This window comes from Arachis hypogaea, chromosome 20 (genome assembly GCF_003086295.3).
Source record: "Arachis hypogaea cultivar Tifrunner chromosome 20, arahy.Tifrunner.gnm2.J5K5, whole genome shotgun sequence".
Lineage (NCBI taxonomy): Eukaryota > Viridiplantae > Streptophyta > Magnoliopsida > Fabales > Fabaceae > Arachis > Arachis hypogaea.
In genome coordinates, this window is record NC_092055.1 from 56,612,929 (window position 1) to 56,630,316 (window position 17,388).

The 17,388-nt window shown below is 37.5% G+C and overlaps 2 long non-coding RNA genes across 3 annotated transcripts; one reads left to right on the forward strand and one right to left on the reverse strand.

The window, feature by feature from the left end:
• Positions 1 to 9,823: 9,823 nt before the first annotated feature.
• On the reverse strand, positions 9,824 to 11,589 carry LOC112782230 (uncharacterized). The gene is made up of 2 exons (XR_011878468.1): positions 10,860 to 11,589; positions 9,824 to 10,356 (listed from the first exon to the last, which is right to left on the reverse strand). It is a non-coding gene; the product is annotated as an uncharacterized lncRNA (long non-coding RNA).
• Positions 11,590 to 12,976: 1,387 nt separating this feature from the next.
• Positions 12,977 to 16,935, forward strand: LOC112785134 (uncharacterized). Of its 2 annotated transcripts, none has more exons than XR_003194164.3 (5): positions 12,977 to 13,442; positions 14,307 to 14,432; positions 15,349 to 15,420; positions 16,062 to 16,126; positions 16,533 to 16,935. It is a non-coding gene; the product is annotated as an uncharacterized lncRNA (long non-coding RNA). The 2 variants fall into 2 exon arrangements; XR_003194163.3 differs by having other exon boundaries at positions 13,046 to 13,442; positions 14,288 to 14,432.
• The last annotated feature ends 453 nt before the right edge of the window (positions 16,936 to 17,388 follow it).

Consider the following 17,388-nt stretch of genomic DNA (forward strand, 5'->3'; position numbering starts at 1 on the left):
GAAGGTGATGATTATGTGTGACGCTCATCACCATTCTCCTTTATGAACGCGTGCCTGACAAACACTTACGTTCAACATGAAATAAGCTAGAATGAATATCTCTTAGATCTCTTAACCAGAATCTTCGTGGCGTAAGCTAGAATGATGGCGGCATTCAAGAGAATCCGGAAAGTCTAAACCTTGTCTGTGGTATTCCGAGTAGGATTCAATGATTGAATGACTGTGACGAGCTCCTAACTCGTGATTGCAGGGCGTTAGTGACAGACGCAAAAGGATAGTAAATCCTATTCCAGCATGACCGAGAACCGACAGATGAATAGCCGTGCCGTGACAGGGTGCATGAGCATATTATTCACTGAGAGGATAAGATGAAGCCATTGGCAAGGGTGATGCCTCCAGACGATTAGCCGTGCCGTGACAGGGCATTGGATCATTTTCCCGAGAGATGACCGAAAGTAGCCATTGACAGTGGTGATGTATCACATAAAGCCAGCCATGGAAAGGAGTGAGACTGATTGGATGAAGATAGCCGGAAAGTAGAGGTTCAGAGGAACGAAAAGCATCTCCATTCGCTTATCTGAAATTCCTACCAATGATTTACATAAGTATCTCTATCCCTATTTTATTATATAATATTCGAAAACACCATTATCACTTTATATCTGCCTGACTGAGATTTACATGGTGACCATAGCTTGCTTCATACCAACAATCTCCGTGGGATTCGACCCTTACTCACGTAAGGTATTACTTGGACGACCCAGTGCACTTGCTGGTCAGTTGTATCAAAGTTGTGACAAATTATGAATGTGTAATCACGATTACGCATACCAAGTTGCTCATGTGCCAGGAATAGTTTGAGCCTGGACATCACAATTTCGTGCACCACCCACCTCCACACATTATGAAACAACTGCAATAGGCCATTCATATTGAAAGTGTATGCCTCTTCTGCATTCAAGAGGCTGTCAAAGGTCAACAGTACTTTATACGCACCCATTTCTCTCACCTGGATCACATGGGGGAAGTTTCTCGTAACCGATTCCTTCAGTGCTCTAGAATCAATAGCCTTCGTTGTTCCCCCAACCAGGCTTCTCTGCAGCCAGACCAGATTTTCGCTCGCCACCTTTATTTTCACCTTCTTTGTCTACCCGTTGCCATGTGGATCTTTAACTATAGTATCATTTGTGACAGCCTTGTTGAGATTGTCCTTGTTTTTCTCAGTCACTCCTCCTTCTTCTGGCTTTGTCTATCCATAGCGTTTCGTGTGTTAGCTCGTGGAGAGATCCTCTTCGTATCTTTTATGTCGGACATTCTCCTATATTTAGTTTCTCCCACAAAGACAACTTTACCTCTCAATCTCATACGATTCACCTCTGTGATAGCCTTCAAAGCCCCTCCTTTTGTGGTGTATCGTATGAACGCAAAGATGTATAGGCCACAATTCTTTTTTTTTTCTCGATAAGTAGATGTCGTTTATACGTCCAGTCCAGTTAAACAATTCGAACAACTCTCTCCTCGATATGTCTGATGGGAGATTATCGACAAAAATTGAGGACTCGTTCTCCAAGCGTCGATACTCCTCTCGATTCCAAACCCTAGGATCCTTGACCTGACCTATCGTTCTACCCTTCCCTGTGTTTCCCACCCACACTCTCTCTCTTCCTCTCTCTCTCATCTCTCTTCAGTAAAGTATAATAGTTAGTTTTTTATTTTGTTCATGGTATCTCCTAATTCGACAAAACTAAAGACTAATCTGTCGCGGATCGGAATTTTATTTAAGGGTCTGTCGCTGCCTAATAAATTACTACATGCACAAGATAAAATTCAAACTCCCAACGAGTGAGCTGACCATTCGACCGGTGTTTAACATATTTAGATTATATATATTGATATTACATGTTTATTGTATTTGTTGAATTTTTAAGATAAAAAATTAATTTTTTTATGAATTTCAAAGAAATCGGGTACCCAATTATCCAAACCGAACCAACCCGTTGTTAATCGATTTGGTTTGATTCGGGTATATGTACAAAAAAATGTAAATCCGAAGTAAATTACATTTTAATCGGTTTAGTTCTAACCTTGAATCCAAACCAAACCGACCCGTGCTCACCCTTAATAGCAGTGCTATTATATGAGTCTGTATTTACGCTGCATTTAAAAAGGTTTTTCGTAATAAAACAATGTGAGCCCGTAAAAATTTTGCACAAAAAAAAGTCATAAATGACAAGAAGTCTAACAAAAGAAACAAAAAAAATAAGCTTGCTAATTAATTCTAATAATGTTCATTAACAATCCCAACGTTTTACAAAGGGCCTGACTATTTTTTCATGAATCATGCTGCACTGTCTGTATCAAGAACAGTTTTTATCCCTTCAAAAACCAGATGTCATTTTGAGACTCATCTAACAAAAATCTACATGTATAGATATTTTCATATAATCTACACCCAAGAATTTGGCCAAAGCATTTTATGTTCAAATGCCCATTACCTAACAAATTCTATTCTTTCTGGGTCATATTAAAATAATACACAATGTTAGGAAAACAAATTCAACAAAGTAACTCAACACTCAACCGTCTATTCACCCATCAATCTCATTGATAATAAAAAAAAGTTAATGTCACATCTAACATCACAAGCACACATGACACATGAAATGATAATTATGCCTATGCTATGCCTGAAACATAATACATATCCTTATAAAATAATATAAATACATATAATTATCAATAAATCTTAACAAAATATCAGGCTATTTTTTTTTTGTTATGGAAAGAAGCAACGTGATATACCATGAAATAGAAGGAATCCAAAATATTGCATTGCTATGGGTTAGAGATAAAACGCAAGCTGCGTTTTGTAATTGTTTATTTTTTTAATTTTGAAATAAACCAAACGTAGCTTACGTTTTGGGTTTTTCATTTTTTTTAATTTTATTTTAGGCTAAACGCAAGTTGCATTTTGGAAGTCAGAAAATTCAAAATTTTTTGAAGCCCACTGATACGCGAAAAATTAATTTCACGTAATTACCGGCAAGTATACCGGGTCTTATCAAGTAATAAAACTCACTAAGAGTGAGGTCGATCCCACGGAGATTGGTAGATTAAGCAACTTTAGTTAAATGGTAGATTTAGTCAAGCAAACATGGTTTTGATTTCATGAGATTTGTGATTTTTGAACATAATTGCAAAAAATAAATGGCAAGGAATTTAGAGAACTAGAAGATAGAAAGAAAATGAAAGTAAATAACTGAAACTTAAAATGCAAGAAACTTAAATGCCATTAAAGACAAATTGCAAGAAAGTAAAGATTGCAGAATTTTAAAGAGCATAAGAGTAAATAGCAAGAAATGGAGAAACAGAATGTAAATGACAAGAATAATAAATTGCAAGAATGTAGAAGGGAATTGGGTAATGGGTATTCAAACAACTAAAGAGCAAAAGAAATGAGAATAAATGATGGAAAGAATCATTAGGGATCGGAGATGCAAATTCTCATGAATTGATGTTGATCAATTCCTTCTCAATCATGGGTATAGATCCATGGCAATTTGTGGGTAATTGAGTCCCAATCTCTTGGTGACTCAATTTCTCTCAACACAACCAATTGCCACTATCGTGATCTAATTGTTCATGAGAAGAGATGAAGTTCAATTCCTAATCCAAGCCACACAACTTCCAGAATCTCAACTAAGGGAGGTTACATCTCACATACCAACCAAAGTGTATTGATTAAGGAAATCATGAAAGGATGAACTCTAAACTGAATTATGTGACTCCTTTCTCAAATTCATCACATAATTCATATAGATTAATCCCTCTCTCGATGGTGATTGAATCTTTGAAGAACAAGAGTTTCCTCTTGGATTAACCACTTGAATTAAGAAGGAGGAGAAGAGTTATCAATTCATTCAAACAAGCAGAGCTCTTCCCCCTAATGAGAGTGGGGTTTAGTGAATCATAGCTCCAATTTCAATAACAATTGCAATAGATAAAAATTAAACTAAGTGTAGATAAGAATGAAGAAGAAGAAGAAGAAGAAGTTCTTAAAACTGAAATTCAAAATGGCAAGAAAAACAAAATAGAAGACCGGTGAGAAAAAGTAAAGAATAGAAATTGCTAGTGTAATAAAAAATGTCTAAGTGTCAAAAAGTCTAAAAACAAGTTCAAAAGCCAAAAGTCCTTCAAAGTATCAAACTCTTCTCTATTTATACTACTCCTAAAACTCCTTCAGAGATCTTTAATTTGGGCTAGCAATGTGGGCTTTCTCTTTGTTGAATTCCTGGCTCAATGGAAGAAGTGTTGCTTAAACAGGGAAGGAGGAGCTCATTCATAATGCTCCTGGCCCAATGGGGGGCGTTACTTGGCAAACACGCCAGTGTTGTAGCACGTTGGCAACGTGCTTGTGATTGTCCTGGGCTGGTGGTTTGGTGCTGGGCGTTGTTAGCCCAAGTTGTTGCTAACAACTTGGTTTTCTTCTTCTTGACTCTACTTTCATGCTTAATGTTGCCCAGAATTTGAGTGTCAATCCTCTGCTTCAATATAGACTATCATATATCATTGGAAAGCTCAAAATGTCTTCTTTCTAATGCACTTGGAATCATCTCAATTGGATTTTTCTATCTCAAGTTATGCTTCCTCAAAGAAGGTAAGGTCAGGCTGCCAAGTTTGTTGAAGTTGTTGCTGAACACGCCCCTCTCTTCCAAGTTGGCAACGTGCTACACCTCCCAGGGCTGATACATGGGGCTGGCGTTGTTGCTGAACACGCCCCTTGTTGGCTCGTTGGCAACGTGCTCATTGCTTCCCTCCAGGGCTGCCTTCTAGCCTTCAACTTTGCTTGTCACATTGCCATGGAACACGCCTTTAGAACTTGGCGTTGGCAACGTGCTCGTTGCTTCCTCATGGCTCCATGCTTGCTGCTTGGCGTTATCATTGAACACGCCTCTGCATCCCAACGTTGGCAACGTGCTTGAGTGGGAGAGGTTGCTTTCCAAGATTGCTTGCTACGTTGTCACCAAACACGCCTATAGAAGCTGGCGTTGGCAACGTGCATGCTTCTTCCCCTGGGCAAACTTTCTTGCTTGGCGTTATCATTGGACACGCCAATGCATCCTCAAGTTGGCAACGTGCTCTTCATTCTCAAGGTTGCCTAGCTTGCTTGTATGGTGCGTTGCCAATGAAAACGCCTATGTATCCTGGCGTTGGCAACGTGCTCGAGCTTCCCTGGCTGGACAAAATCTTCTAGCTCAGCGTTGCCTTGAAACACGCCAATGGAGGCTGGCGTTGGCAACGTGCTCGAGCTTTCCTGGCTGGACAAAATCTTCTAGCTCAGCGTTGCCTTGAAACACGCCAATGGAGGCTGGCGTTGGCAACGTGCTCGATGGATGGAGGTCCAAGGCTTGCTGCGTTGCCTTGGAACATGCCTCTTGACTCTGGCGTTGGCAACGTGCATGAGCTTCTAACTTGCTCCCCAGAGTTGCTTGTTGCGTTACCATCAAACACTCACCCTTTCTCCAAGTTGGCAACGTTCTCGAGCCTTCATCCTTATTGCCAAGTTTTGCTTCTTGGCGTTGTTGCCAAGCACTCAAGTAGTAGTGCAAGTTGGCAACGTGCAAACCCTTCCCAGAATCACTCTCCAGGGCTGCTGGCGTTATTACAAAACACGCTAGTAGCAACCCAAGTTGACAACGTGCAAGTCCTCTGCCTCCTTGCCAAGCTTGATGTATTCTCAAGGCTTCTTGCTCCATTGCCTTCTTGCTCCAGGGCTCTCTGCTTCACCTATCATAAACCAAAGAAACTTCCTCAAAGTCTTGCCATCCTATGCAATAATTTCAAGGGACTCATTCACATCAACTTGTTTATAAACTCCTTGAATATTTGCATGAATTTGGCCAACATTTACCTAGTTCTTGGTGTTTTAATGCATGGTAGTAAAACTCGTAAAAGTTCTTGTTTATTTCAAAGATGATGAATGAAATTAAGCTAAAACTAACTAAACTGACTAGCTAATATAACAAATATGCGAATGCATCACCCACAAAACGCAAGTTGTGTTTTATTAGGCTGCGTTTGTTTTTAGAGACAGGACAGAACATGACACTGAAACGGAGACAATAGGACGAAGACACTAAAAATTATCTTTTGTGTATTGTGTTTGGATACGATGGACAAGATACTAATGTAATGTCTAGTATTATGTTTGGATATACATGGACAAGACTAAAATATTATATGAAATGACTAAAATAGCCTTGTGATTCCAAATTTTCTACATCAATACAAATTAATTTAATAAAAAATGAGAGTACGTAGGAGTACAGACGGAACTTGAAAAAAATATTTGAAGAGGCAAAAAATTTTAATAAAAAAATATATTAGTATTTATATTAAAATAAAATTTATAAATATAATTATTTTATTTTAAAATTTATTATTAATATATAGGAATACATATGCTACCTTAGTGTCAGGAACTTTTTAAACAAGTGTCCATGTCTCTGCTTCCAAACGCTTTTTAAACAAGTGTTGTCCATATCTCCGTGTCCTGCCCCCGAAAACATACGCTACCTTAGTGTCAGGAACTTTTTCTTGGAAGTCCCAAAATGCAGGTTACGTTTTGTACACAAAATAATATTTAAATCCACATCTTTGCCTATAAATACGAAGTCTAGTTTCATTCATCTTCATCTTCACTTCTTCTCTTACTCTTTCTTGCATAAAGTCCTTAGTGGGGTGCTTTTTTGGCAGATAACTGTGTCAAAAAAACAGAGTTAGTTGAGGCTGAAGTTATGGAAGGTATTGCAAATTTGCAAGTATATTATAACGGTGAGGTTATAACAAACACATATGAAGGAGTGACTTTTGTTTGTGAATGTCCGTTGTCATTTTCTATTCCATGTACCATGAGTTTTGTCGAGTTGCAAAATGGTCTTTGTAATAACATTCAAAGCCACATTTTGAAAAGGGTGAGCAATCTTTTATACAGAAGACCTGTGCAAGTATATGGTGGGCTAATACAGTTTCAAATAATGCCCATCACTGACGATGCCAGTATGCAATAGGTGTTGTATATTTATCAACAAACCTGATCTCATGTGCCGATGATAGAGCTATACGTTGAGTTTGAACAGCAGTCGGGGATGGGTACGGTCGGCGACGAGGTCAATGTTGATGAGCTCGGGGATATAGATTGGGAAAAAGATAATAATGACAGCGAAGAGGAATTCGAAGCTAACTATGAAGTCGATGACGAAAACGATGACGGAGACTTGGCAGGCAATCCGGTGGTGCAAAATGAAGCGAATGCAATTGTAAGCCAACACCCGTTTGATGTTCCGTCTTTTATGCGGACTCTAAATCTCGAAGCCATGCATGCCCCGGAATTTCCTGAGTATGCGAATACGGGTATGTTATGATTATTAACTCAAGCTTCCTATAGTGCTTAATTTATTTGCCTTGTCTGACTGATGATGGTGTGCATGTCGTAGGTGAAGGCAACGTTGCAGCAGAAGATGGCGAATTTAGTGTCGAAATAGAATTTGGTTTGAGAGAGTCGGTGATATCTGCAATCAAAAGCTACACCATCTCTAGAGGAGTTGATTACACTGTGTATGAGTCTGAGCCGCAGACATTCTATGCGAAATGCAAGGGGTATAGTGCAGGGTGCGACTGGCTTATCCAAGCTAGCTTGATTCGAAAAAAAAGCTTGTTGGGAGATCAGGAGATACAATGGCAAGCACACGTGCACCATGGGCATGATTTTACAAGATCATGCCAAGTTGGACTCAGACACAAATGCAGATGCCATTAGGCCGTTGGTCTAAGCAGATCCCTCGATAAAGGTGAAGTCTGTTATTGCAGAAGTTCAAGGCAGGTTCAACTACATTGTGAGTTACCGCAAGGCTTGGTTGGCAAAGCAGAAAGCTGTCGCAAAAGTTTTCGGTGATTGGAAAGTTTCTTACCAGACTTTGCCAGTATGGTTGAAAGCAATGACATTGAAGATGCCAAGGTCTCGTGTTCAAATTAAAACGCTCTCCGTTTACCGTGAGAGTGAGGAGGTTCAAGGTGTAAGAGTTCTGCACCGCATTTTTTGGAGCTTCTATCCATGTATTGTAGCATTTAGACACTGCAAGCCACTGGTGCAGGTTGATGGCACGCACCTGTACGGAAAATATAAAGGTGCACTTCTGGTAGCGGTTGCACAAGATGGGAATCAAAACATTGTTCCTATTGCATTTGCGATTGTCGAGGGCAAGACAGTAGACGCATGGGAGTTTTTTCTAACCAATTTGCGGAGATATGTGGTTACCATTGATGGTGTTGGTATTATTTCTGACCGCCATACCTCCATCGACGCTGCAATAGCTCGCAGTAGCGGTGCATGGTCACCACCAAGGGCGTGGCACATGTACTGCATCAGGCACATCGGGTCCAACTTCTTAAGGAGGTTCAACACTCCATATTTGCATAAACTCGTGGTGAACACAGGTATTTCAACTCGCTGTTATGGTTCTATTCATAGTAAATTTGTGGCATCTGCTTATGATTAAATGGTTTGTTCAACAGGCTATTCTAGGACGGAGCAGGAGTACAACAAAACTACCAAAGGCTTAAAGAGCGGGGTGAGGCATATACTCAATGGTGCAATGAGATCAGTGTTGAGAGATGGGTGTTGGCATTCGATGGTGGTCATCGTTGGGGACATATGACGACAAACTTGGTAGAGTGCATAAATTCTGTCCTAAAGGGTGCACGCAACCTTCCTGTGACTGCCCTTGTCCAGCTTTCTACCGGCTGAATGAGTTGTTCACTCAGAAGAGTACTGAGGCTCATGAGCGTCTCCGCAACAGATTCACATATTCAGAATTTGCAACGAAGAGAGTTGAAGAAAGCTTCCGACGTGCAGGAAATATTGTGGTCCTGGACCCATCCGAGCATGCAGAAAATGTGTGCCCGGACGTACTACTCAACAGACTCCTGAGTGTCACAAGACTCAGTGTCTCTGCACCTCCGGACCCATGCGAGATTAATCTTCTCCAACACGTGATCTTATGAACCGGGCTCCCGACCAAAACAGGCAATGCAGTTCTCCACCAAAAATTGGTGACTGCTGTCTGATCTACTGGTAACAGCCTCCCCATTAATCGGGAGACCAAGAATATAGCTCACATCTTCCAACATCACTGTCACTTCACCGACCGAAAGATGAAATGTGTGAGTCTCCGGCCTCCAGCATTTCACCAAGGCACTCAGTAGTGCAGCATGACCTTTCATTTCGCCTACTAGCGAAACATGTTAAAACCTAGTCAATGCTAGTGTCTCTGCCGCTACCTCGTTAAAGGTATCTGACGGATCGAATTTTTTGGACAACAAATTTCTGATAGCCTGCAATAAGTAAAATGATAATAAATTATTAAAAAATAATAAATATTTATTTACTATTAGAAAATAATAATAATTATTATACCGTATTCTATTATGACTAACATTATTAATAATAATAATAATAATAATAATAATAATAATAATAATAATAATAATAATATGGTAACTAAACAGTATTGTTACTATTATTATCTTAAGAAATAATTATTATAATAACAGTAACAATATTGAATAATAATAATAATAATAATAATAATAATAATAATAATAATAACTATTTCATGACTACCGATATGATAAAACACAATTATTATTCATATCATAGACATGATAATAATAATAATACCGGTATGATAAAACACAACTATTATTCATATCATGGGCATAATAATAATAATAATAATAATAATAATAATAATAATAATAATAATAAAGAAAAAATAAATATATTTATTTATCGTAAACTTAAAAAAATTACTCACTAATTGAGGATGATTCAAATATTCAATAATGTGTTTCTCAGGTAAAGTAAAATTACGAACCATTTTTTCTTCTTCACTATATAAAGCCCCAAACATTCACTAATTTTTCCTCCTCACAAACTTACTCCCTTTCAACCTTAATCCCAACCCTTTCACTCTCAAAACTCACTCACAGCATGTAATATGAAAGGAAAACTAAAATTCTCGTGGCATGCATTTTGGTTTTATAGGTAGGCTCCACCACTCTCCTTTACACGTGTCACACATGCAGGTGGGAAGACTGCCAAACGCAGGTTGCGTTTTGCTGTGCACCTGCCAAACGCATCTTACGTTTTGGAGGTTCGAGGTGTTGGCATGCAGGAGGCACAGAGACACATTTCGAAGCTGGGTTCTCCTCCTATGCTAAACACAAGCTGCATTTTGCAGGTTACTGAATTCACCAGTTCCACATTTGTGGATTACTCATCATGATGCAATATTGCTGCACATTACGTTTTTAACTTCCATAAATAAATTAATTTCTGAAAATATCATTCATGTACTTTCTATTAGACAAAAAAAATAGAAATGACTTAATAAAAAAATATCATCATAGAATATCTTCATTTAATTCGCTGCTTTTTTAGTAAATTTAAAAGATACAAGCATATTTTATGGATTTCAAAAGTTAATCAATATAGAACAGATCTACTATATTAAATCAAAGTTAAATTTATCTGAACACAAAAATAAATACATAGTAAACATATAATCCAAATGTTAATGAACGATAATCATTCATAAGAAAATATACGCTATTAAAATTAATAGTAAACGAACTAATTCATAATAACTAATGAATAATGTACTGTCAAAGAAGAAAAGTAGAAAGAACAACACATTTAATCAAAAGAAATTGCAAAATAATAATGTACCAAATTGTTAATTAATTCATCGTCTAATTGAAAAAAGCTTTTAAATTAACATTTTTAAGAAGACCATCACCTCGTAATCAGCAAGGCAATGCAAGTAGGAGACACTATAAACATCTTCAACAACACTCATAACACCGTTGATAGAGTACCTGGTGGATTGACAAGTTATGGGTTGTCCAGGATCTAAAGGTCTCTCCTCCACCCAACACTCCAGTTGGAACATATCCCTGAAGATCACTTTGCACCTTTTGACTGCCCCAAAAACAAGTACAATTTTAAAAAATTCAACTCCCCTTCTTCTATGCTCTTCGTCTTTGTTAGCACATAGTAGCAGCATGGCACAAATGTAACTAGCTTCAATGTGGTCATCCATTGTAGCCCTAGTCAGCGCTCCATTCTAAGATCAGGGTGGCCAAACTAGAAATATTGCATCAACTCATCCTGGAATAAGTCTTTCGGATTTCCAGTTTTCAAGCAACGCTCAACGAACCTAGTTGCATACCGGTCAAGGAAATATGAAACTCCCTGCAGTAAATACCACATCGTCGAATGCTTGAAGACAACGTCGGACTTCGCTGCATCCAAAAATACCTTGCAAGTCGCCTTCATTTGGAACAGTTCCTGAATTAAGTTGGATGCTACCTTCGTGGCAATCTTGATCCATTTGTCATAAGAAAAAAGACTAAGTGGATATTTATACTCAGCAGCTTCGCTCCTTATCTTTCTGCTATTCTTGGATATTCCATCCATTTGCAAGAAAGTTGAGTTATTGGAGAACATCAACAGACGACCACAACTCCTTTTGTTTGGTCCTATTAGCTCTTATTTAATGCCTCATACGCGTTTCTTTACCGATGCTTCTAGATAAGATCACATAATAAAAGAAAAGAATATTATAATTATTACTTTATTAGGATTGCATAAAATTACATTAAATAAAAAAGAGACATATGTTTTCTATTAAATTGTTTGGATGAATGGAGAATACAAAAGGAATGCGTTAAAAAATTTTAAAACTTCAGATACTACACAACAAACAAATTTAATATACTTCCCCCTAAAGTTAAAATTAGGGTTAAGTACGATTTTGGTCCCTAACGTAGGGGCTGAAAATTGTTTTCGTCTCCAACCTTTTTTTACTTACAAAATCGTCCCTAAGGTTTAACTTAGTTTTAAAATCGTCCTTTTTACCAAAATTTTAATTTTTATTACCAAATTATCCCTAATTTAAAAAATATAAAAAAATGGGTTAAAGAGCTGGGAAATAAGGGAAGCGAATTACGTTGGGGGATTTTCAGGGAAGAAGAGGGGGAAGGGAAGGTGGGAAAGGGAAGGAAAAGGGAATCCGCTGCCGCTACTCCTCGTTGCCACCACTGCTCGTCGTCGTTCAGTCGTTGGATCTCGCTGTTGCTCCTCATCGTTCGGTCCTCGCCGCTGCTCCTCGACGTCGACGCCAGCAGATCCGCGAGGTCGGACGTCGCGCGCCGCTCGCCATTTCTGCTTCTCCTCCTTGCTCGATCGCCGGTTGTCGCTGCTCCTCGCCGGTTGCCGCTGCTCCTCGTCCTCCTCGCCAGTCACTCGCGCACTGTTGTTGTTCTTCTGCTTCTGCTTCTGCTTCTATTATGTTGTTGATTCCAATTCCATTCTACTTATGCTTCTGCTTCTATTATGTTGTTGATTTCTGATTATGATTCTTTTATATTGTTGCTTCTGGTTGATTACACTGTTTTATTGTTGTTGTTATTTTGCTTCTGCTTCTGCTTCTGGTTGATTATATTGTTTCATTGTTTCATTATACAGATTTGTTGATCCATTATCCATTTTTTTAATATTTATTACATTATTTCATCGTTGTTGCTTCTGGTTCTGCTTCTACTTCTGGTTCTGGTTCTAGTTCTCACTACAAGAAAAAAGGCTTATGGCCACGCTTTTTTTTTGCCACGCTTTAAAAGCGTGGCCAAAAATGATCAATGGCCACGCTTTTGTGAGGGTGGCGATTGAATAGAGATTCGGCCACGTTTTTTCTTGCCACGCTTTAAAAACGTGGCGAAAAGGGTCAATGGCCACGCTTTTGGAAGGGTGGCAATTGATTAGAGATATAGCCACGTTTTTTTTTTCACGCTTCAAAAACGTGGCTATAGAGTGAAACAGGATCGTTTTATAAGCGTGGCAACAGATCTTCACTATGGTTGCGGTTATGAAGCGTGGCCAAAAGGTTATTGAACAATAAAACCCTTATGACCCATACAAAGCTTCGATCCGGATCTCCTCCTCGCTCTTTATTGAACAAACAAACCCTCGTCACTCTCAACTCTCAACTCTCAACTCTCAACTCTCATCTCCATGGCAACCTTGGAAGAGGGCAGATCCCCGCTGTGCCATTAGCCTCGTCACTAGCGTCGTCACTAGCGCCGATCTCCTCTGCATCTTCCTGCCACCATGCCCTAACCCTCACCATTGCCTTCCTTGTCATCGCGCTGCTACATCCCCTCCACCGCGCCTCCACCGCGCCTCCGCCGCGCCTTTGCTACATCCCTCGTTCGTGTTTGCCTTGATTTTCCCTGCTGGTGCATTCGTCTCTGCTGGGCATCCCCTTTCAATCTCTCTCTCTCTCTCTCTTGGAATAGCTCCACAAGATCCCAGCCCCTTCAATGTAAGCTCTTCCATCGTTTTTTACCACTTCGTACTCCCCCACTCATCTAATTACTCTCCTGAATTCACTTTTCTTTATTAGCTTATTTACTTTCTGCTTCCTACAGAATCATGTGTTTCAAATACATCGAAATGAACCCTAGGCACGCGTGTATTGCTCTTGTTAGTTTTGCGCCTTTGATTTCGTTTTAGCTTTCGCTGGGTTAAAAATCTGTTTCTCATTTGGTGAATTCGCATAGAAAACATTTGAGCTTTCTAGGGGTTTTCACACTCGTAAAATAAAATGTTTCGCTCTGCTCTTCCTTATAAAAAGTATGAAAGATATATAACTAACTGAAATTCATTTCCCGGCACATGTAGAGGGAGGAAAAACTAGTTGATAAGATAATAATATCAGCTAAATTATGGTGCTCTTAGTATTTTTCTGTAATAATATTATTAATTAAAAAGGTTGAATAAGCTAAGCCTGCTGATGTCGATATCATTTAGTATGTTGGAAGTGATGATTGTGAAGAAGCTAGAGAGAATTGAATATTTACATTTTACATTTTAGTAAATTTTCTCACAAATCTTATTTGAATATAGAGTATCATGTTTGAATTAAACTCTAGATAATTAATTTGTTGTATCATTCTTATTCTCATAGAATTATAAAACTTAGAAATACTTGTTTAGTATGTTTAATGCGTGTTCTAAAAGTTTATTTTTATCCAAATTTTATTATGTATTGGATTATTAAATGTATAATTATTTTCTGTATTAAAAATGTGCAAATCATTGATATTATATGATGACACATTAGAGAGGATAATTTTACACTTTATTTTCATAAAAACATGGAAACAGTTTGATACAAAGACTGCAGGGAAAGCCAGTCACGTGAAGAGGGAGGATAGTTGTCAGGTAGTTGCTAAACAAAGAACAAGTAAAAAAGGTGTGACAACAGAAGTTTAAGAAGGGAGAAAAGCCCCTGCTGAGGGGTGTGTGTGATGTGAGTAAAAGATTTTTTTGCTTCTATCTGAAATTAATTATTAAGATGATCTGTTTAAATCTTTTGTGGGGATGTATTTGTTGTAATTTTGTTTGTATTGCTTAGGATTAATGATTAATACAAGAGATTCTATTGCAAAGATATATGGAATCGTTAGATTAAGAAAACGTCAAGTAGGAAGAGAGAAAAGAGTTACGGATTTGAAGGACTTGAAAAGAAAAGGTTCCATTTTGGTATTTTGCAATGACATGCTTAAAGTAGAGGCTTTATTTGGAAATAATTGAAAGGAATACCCTATGCTTTCAAATAAATTAATGCTTTTTACTTATTCAAAATAAGCCTTATTTGATCTACTTCTATTGCCATTCAAGTCAAATGATTGTATAGAGTTAGTGTAGTTTGTGTTTTTGAACAATTTAGTGTAGTTAGTGTATTTATTGCTTGTAAATTGTAGTGGCTTTGTAGCTTGTAGGCATTAATTAAAATTGAAGGGAAGGGGGTCCTAATGCATTTCCCCATCAGCAATCAGCAGCTCCCGACACTTGCTTCCATTTTCCCTTTTTTATTCCTTCACATTCACATCAACCCACTTTATACTTTGCATTAACTAGTAACCACTTTTTGTATAAAAGAAATATAAGTTTATTCATGTTTTTCAATTGGTGTTACCACAGTTATTTAAATTGTATTAAAGTTTAAGAAAATTGAAAACAAAATTATGGGTTAGGACTTAGGAGTATAGAAGTATAAATGGCACAGCATGATGAGTGGATTTTAGTAGTAGTAGAAAGAACAAATGCATTAGGCCATTTAAGGACATTCTACTCTCTTGCTATTTTTAATTAACTGTTTGGGTTTCATTATTCATGTCCATTGGAGGGTTGTCTAAGTGAGAATTTGTCAATTTTTATCACAGATTCACAAAGCTAGTCGGTTTTGCCACTGAACTGATCTGTAAAGAACTCCAAGCACTGAAACCACTTCTTAGGTAACCATTTTTGTATGCTTCTGAGTTAATTTCATTTGATAAATCATTGACAATGAGTGGTCATGAGCAAAGAGCAATATATATTATAGCTACAGATATATATACATACAAATGTTTGACTTCCAATATAGACTTTGAATTTATTTTTTATTTGAATTAAAAAAAGACGAATTTCAAATATATTATCAGTTTGAAATTTATCTACATTATCATTGAATTATGTGTCAATTATAAGAATAAATATGTGTGCTTTCTATTTGGATTACCTTTTCATCTCATTTCAAAACCATAGCAATTATGTGAAGTATATATATATCACCATCAGATTATAAGCATAAATAAGACAAACCTAAATCATTTAAGCATCATTTAAGCAATTATGTGAAGTATATATATATCACCATCAGATTATAAGCATCAGATTACCTTTCTATTTTGCTAATCATTTAGGACAAACCTAAATCATCACTCGTTACTAAGCTGCTTTTGCTAGGCATTATAGTAATTTCATTGTGAACTTTTTGTTTAATTTACAACTTAAAATTTATATTGTTGCAGTTTTATGCGACTCATTACAGTTTTGATGTAACTATATGCAAGCAAATTATGTGATTCTAAACTGTGAATATCGATAAATGCAGCCAGGGACAACCACACTATTACTAACATGGATGAATTGAAGCTGAAGTTGTATGTACGAATATAGGTACGGTATCTATACGCGGTACGAAGAATATGGGTATGGGATACAATAATTTTAGAAAAAAATATGTGTATAAGTAAATTTTGCAAATTTTTAAAAATAATGGTAGTGTATTTTTTTTAGACTTTTTTAAAAAATAGACTCCGACGGGGAAGACTTTTTTCTAGTCCTGGTTGCAGCATACTTCTTTTGCCTGTTTTAGGAGGTAGTGTATTTTAATTTATTTTATGGAGGGCTGGAGTCCTCTTTTAAAACAAACTAATTTACTTCTTTTGGTTTATGATAAATGCTTTAGAATTATAGCTAAAGCTAAATAATGATTCCCTCCATGTGATGATTTTTTGATGCAATAATATTGCTGATGATGTGTGACTGAACTCGGATTCTCTTTGTGCCGTTGTTGTTGTAGTATTATGAATCTTTGCTGGCAGAGGCAAAAAGTAAAGTGGACAATTCTGTCTCTGAAGTAGTTGAGAAAGCTGTAACTTCTTGATTGCAGGACATCCAAGATAAACCGAAAAAGTGTACAGAAGAGAGAAATGGTGTTGCTGAGGTGAGGAAGGAAGTTTGAGGGCTAAAGGAAGGAGGAACAGCAAGGGTTTAAGTTGTATTGTTCCTGTATTTTTCTTTAGCTTTTAGTTTTGAAATTTGAACTCGAGATTTATTTTGTATTTGAGTATTAGTTTTCTAATGTATAAAACAATTATAGCAAAAGTCGTCACTAATAACTGTTTAATTTGTCTTGTAATAAAAATTGTATATTATATTTATAGGTTTGGTAATAAAAAAAGACTGAAAATTTATATTGTGCAGTGATGTAGATCAAGGAAAAGAAATTTTTTTTTAATTTGAGAAGACTTTCGCCACGCTTTTAAAGCGTGGCTGTATCTCTCCCTATGGTTACGCTTTTAAAGCGTGGCTGTATCTCTCCCTATCGCCACGCTTTTAAAAGCGTGGCCGTATCTCTCTCTATCGTCACGCTTTAAAAGCGTGGCCATATCTCCCACATACAGCCACTCTTTTAAAAGTGGCAATTTGTAAAAAAACGTGGCAAAAAAAAAGCGTGGCGATAGGTTGAAAAAAGCGTGGCGATAGAGCAACCGCCACCCTTTCATAGGTCACCCTTTCAAAAGCGTGGCGGTAGCTCAAAAAGCGTGGCGAAAAGCTATCGCCACGTTTTTTTCAGCTTTTCGCCACGCTTTAAAAGCGTGGCAATAGACGTGTTTTCTTGTAGTGTCTGCTTCTGCTTGATTTTGGAGAAGAAA